The following is a 5475-nucleotide window of genomic DNA, read 5'->3' on the forward strand; positions in this document are numbered from 1 at the left end:
TTTAGATCTATGATACACATGGCTATGAGTGTCCCTGTCCATTTGTCTCATGCTATGAATGGAAAGGCAGAATCACAGGGTACGTACGGGCAGGTCGGGTATCAGTCTTCCAGGTTGTACTGCTTTAGACTCCCAAATGCAGTATATGAGCATGCTGGTTGCTCTTTTCCCTGTGCAGCATTTACTGTTACACAACATTTTAAGGATTTTAATATTTTTGTATGTTTTAGATAATATGTTTTTTAATATCTTATTTATTTATTTGAGAGAGAAATATAGAGATAGAGAAGCAGACAGAGGGAGAGAATGGACACACCAGGGCCTCTAGCCACTGCAAACAAACTCCAGATGCATGCACCACCTTGTGCATCTGGCTAATGTGGGTACTGGGGAGTTGAAACTGGGTCCTTTGGCTTTTGCAGGCAAACGCCTTAACTGCTCAGCCATCTCTCTAGCCCAGGTAATTTGTTTTGATTCTCCCTCTCTACTTATCATTTATTCCAAGTACCTTTTTATTTTTATTTTTATTTTAGAGAGTGTGTGAGAGAGAATTGGCTCTCTAGGGCCTCAGCCTGTAAAATCAAAATCCAGATGCTTCTGCTACCCAATGGGCATGTGCAACCTTGCACTTGTCTTACTTTTGTGTGTCTGGCTTACATGGGACCTGGAGAGTCAAACATGGATCCTTAGGCTTCGCAGGCAAGCACCTTAACCACTAAGCTATCTTCTCTCCAGCCCAAGCACCTTTTATATTCTAGATGTCCATTATGTATAGTCAGCATAGGACTTTTGCTAATAAAGAGGTTAAGTCCTCACACCAGTACCTCTCATGTTCACTGTGATTTGACATCCCATATGAACAATGTCTTTGACATGTATTCATAAAATTTTAAATTTTTTAAATGCATTTAATTGTATGGAGAACTAGCTTTCTTTTTTCTTTTTGGTTTTTCTGAGGTAAGATCTCACTCCAGCTCAGGTTGACTCGGGGTGGCCTCGAACTCATGGCCATCCTCCTACCTCTACCTGCCCAAGTACTGGGATTAAAGGCATGTGTCGCCATGCCCAGCCAAGAACTAGCATTTTTGAATACCAAAACTTTCAATTCTTGAGCACCAAATAGCCTTCTATTATCTTAGATTTATTGAATAATTTTCTGAAGATTTTAGTCCAAAAATTTTACACATACTTTGCTACTTTTTTGAAATACTTAATATTTTATGAAATTGTATGGGATATTTTATAACTTTTCATCATTTATAGTTATAGAGATGCCAAGCTAAAATTTGAATATTAAAACCACTGAATTTTTCTTAGTCTTCTTAATTCCAATATCTTGCTGATCATTTTTAATTTTCTCTGAACAGTATGTTTACCTGTGTGCTATTACACCTTAAGCTCTTCCTTCACATTTCCAGCTTTGTGGTTGTTGTTGGTGGTGGTGGTGGTGGCAATATTGCCATATAGCAAGAGCCTGGAACATATATCTGTAGAGACATGAACATATCAATCTGAACTATAGCATCAAAATTGTTCCTGAAAGAGGCTGAGAGAAATTCTAGAATTCAGAATACAAAGGCTTCCATGGAGCTGCTTTAGAATCAGAGTTTTCCAACATGCTGAAACTGAGCTCTGAGCACTGAGCACAGCACCTGCTCAGAAAGGAAGCAACTGGTGGAAACAAAACACACTGATGGCCTCATGAAGGCATTTGTTTCATGTTGAATCACTGTGGAGGAACAACTTTGGTATGGTTGACAGTAATAAACTGCAGCATCTTCAGGTTCCAAGCTGTTGATGAGAGTAAAGTCTACCCCAGACCCTCTGCCACTGAACAGGACTGAGACATCAGTAGACCTGGTAGATGCACCATGGATAAGGATCCTGGGGACCTGCTCTGCTTTCTGCTGGTACCAGGGTAAATAGCTGCCCAGGCTCTGAATGGTCCTGCAGGTCAGTGTTGCTGTTTCTCCAGGAGAAAAAGACAAGAAGACTGGAGACTGTGTTGTCACAAATCCTCCTTGGTATCTGAGAAGTGAATTGAAACAGAAAAATCATTGTGTGATTGAAAACACTCTCATTGTCTTCCCATGAGTGCTAGGATCCTTTCAACATAATTAGTTTCAATTACTTGTTGAGCAGATGTGACTGTGAAGATGGCTGCAGTTATATGATTGACAAATTCAATATCATCTACATTAAATCCCCAGTGACACTTTTACAGATCTATAAAGAGTACACTTAAGATTCATTGTCTCACTAACATCAGTTGGAGTGTGTTATCAGGCATTATGCAGTTTTGCAAACACTTCAGTGGCTTTTGCTCTAAATTAGAATGAAAAGGCTCCATTACACAACAGTGTGCACTGCTGGTGTGGGTCTGTGGTGAACTAATAGTCCATCCCAGACTATGTGGTAGAACAAAGCATATCATTCCATGGTCGGGGAAGAAAAGAGAAAGCTCCAAACACATGTGCCAATCTGTGCACCTGGCTTTTCATGAACATGGGGGAGTAAAACCTGAGATGACAGGCTTTGGAAGCAAGCACCTTTAACCACTGAGTAATCTCCCCAGCCAGTATAAAAATTTTTAAAGCTCACTGATACATAGCAAATGACCATAAAATATAAGTGGTATAAAGTGTAGAATATGTTATGAAGCTAAAAGTGATTTAAGATGCATGCTAAATGCAGAAGTAACACATGAATGAAATAAGCAAGAAAACTAGGATAGAGGAAACATAGAGAAGAAACAAGGCTAAATAAAGTAAAGGGGGAAGTGGAGTGGAGAATAAGGTTATAGAGGAGAATTTTTAAAAGGCAATTAATTACAAAAGAAAAGTAAAAATATTTCTCACTAGTGTGGAAGTTTAAGCTAAAATTAAATAAATGTAAGAGGGGAAATAGAAAATATAACATAAGACCTCTACAAAACAGGTTAAGATTAAGGCAAAATGCTTCCAAACCTATGTATTAGAGAAAAAAGGTAACATGAGATGGCAAAAAGGAACAAAGATTTCCCAATTAAAAATTATGGCCATCCCAGAGATGCATGGATGGTTCAATATACACAAATCTAAAAATGTAATACATTATATAAATGGGTTGAAGGACAAAAATCACATGATCATCTGATTAGATGCAGAGAAAGCATTTGACAAAATCCAACATCCCTTCATGATAAAAGTCCTACAGAGACTGGGAATAGAAGGAACATATCTCAATATAATAAAAGCTATTTATGACAAGCCTACAGCCAACATATTACTAAATGGGGAAAAACTGGAAGCTTTCCCACTAAAATCAGGAAAAAGACAAGGGTGTCCACTGTCCACACTTTTAGTTAATATAGTACTGGAACTCTTAGCCATAGCAATAAGGCAAGAGACACACATAAAAGGGATACAAATTGGAAAGGAAGAGATCAAGTTATCATTATTTGCAGATGACATGATTCTATACATAAAGGACCCTAAAGACTCTACTAGCAAACTGTTAGAGCTGATCAAAACCTACAGCCATGTAGCAGGATACAAAATAAATATACAGAAATCAGTAGCCTTCATATATGCTAACAACAAACACACAGAGGATGAAATCAGAGAATCACTCCCATCCACAATTGCATCAAAAATAAATAAATAAATAAAGTACCTTGGAATAAACCTAACCAAGGAAGTAAAGAATCTCTACAATGAGAACTTTAAAACACTCATGTGAGAAATTGCAGAAGACACTAGAAAGTGGAGAAATATCCCCTGTTCCTGGATTGGAAGAATCAATATTGTGAAAATGGCAATCTTACCAAAAGCAATCTACACATTTAATGCAATCCCTATCAAAATTCCAAAAGCATTCTTCATGGAAATAGAAAAAACAATCCAAAAATTCATTTGGAATCACAAAAAACCTCAAATATCTAAAATAATACTGAGCAACAAAAATGAAGCTGGTGGTATCACCATACCTGATTTTAACCTATACTACAGAGCCATAGTAATGAAAACAGCATGGTACTGGCACAAAAACAGACATGTAGATCAGTGGAACAGAATAGAGGACCCAGATGTAAGCCCAAGTAACTATAGCCACCTGATATTTGATAAAAATGCCAAAAATACTCATTGGAGAAAAGACAGCCTCTTCAGCAAATGGTGTTGGGAAAACTGGATATATATCTGCAGAAGAATGAAAATAGATTCTTCTCTCTCGCCATGCACAAGAATTAAGTCCAAATGGATTAAAGATCTTAACATCAGACCGGAAACTCTGAAACTGCTAGAGGAAAAAGTAGGGGAAACCCTTCAACATATTGGTCTTGGCAAAGACTTTCTGAATACAACCCCAATTGCTCAGGCAATAAAACCACAGATTAATCACTGGGACCTCATGAAATTACAAAGATTTTGTACTGCAAAGGACACAGTGAATAAAGCAAAGAGGCAACCTACAGAATGGGAAAAAATCTTCGCCAGGTATACATCAGATAGAGGATTAATATCTAGAATATACAAAGAACTCAAAAAGTTAAATAATAAGGAATCAAACAAGCCAATCAAAAAAATGGTCTATGGAGCTAAATAGAGCATTCTCAAAGGAAGAAATACGAATGGCATATAAGCATCTAAAAAAATGTTCTACGTCACTAGTCATCAGGGAAATGCAGATTAAAACTACATTGAGGTTCCATCTCACTCCTGTCAGATTGGCTACCGTCATGAAAACAAGTGATCATAAATGCTGGCAGGGATGTGGAAAAAGAGGAACCCTTCTACACTGCTGGTGGGAATGCAATCTGGTCCAGCCATTGTGGAAATCAGTGTGGAGGTTCCTAAAACAGCTAAAGATTGATCTACCATATGACCCTGCTATAGCACTCCTAGGCATATATCCTAAGGACTCATCTCATTTCCTTAGAAGTATGTGCTCAACAATGTTTATTGCTGCTCAATTTATAATAGCTGGGAAATGGAACCAGCCTAGATGTCCCTCAAGTGATGAGTGGATAATGAAGATGTGGCACATTTATACAATGGAGTTCTATTTAGCAGTAAAGAAAAATGAAGTTGTGAAATTTGCAGAAAAATGGATGGATCTGTAAAGGATTATACTAAGTGAGGTAACCAGGCCCAGAAAGCCAAGCACTGCATGTTCTCTCTCATATGTGGATCCTGGCTACAGATTGGACTTCTGTGTGAATAGGAAGAAAACTCAGTAGCAAAGGCCAGTAAACTAGAAAAGAGATATAAAGGGAAGAGAAAGGAAGGGAGGAGGGTACTTAACAGGTTGGTATTGTATATATGTAAGTAGAATGAATGAGATGGGGAGGTGATATGATGGAGAATGGAATTTCAAAGGGGAAAGTGCAGGCGGGGATGGTATTACTATGGGATTTTTTTTTTAATTTTTATTAACATTTTCCATGATTATAAAATATATCCCATGGTAATTCCCTCCCTCCCCACCCCCACACTT

The sequence above is a fragment of the Jaculus jaculus genome, chromosome 6 (assembly GCF_020740685.1).
Source record: "Jaculus jaculus isolate mJacJac1 chromosome 6, mJacJac1.mat.Y.cur, whole genome shotgun sequence".
Classification (NCBI taxonomy): Eukaryota; Metazoa; Chordata; class Mammalia; order Rodentia; family Dipodidae; genus Jaculus; species Jaculus jaculus.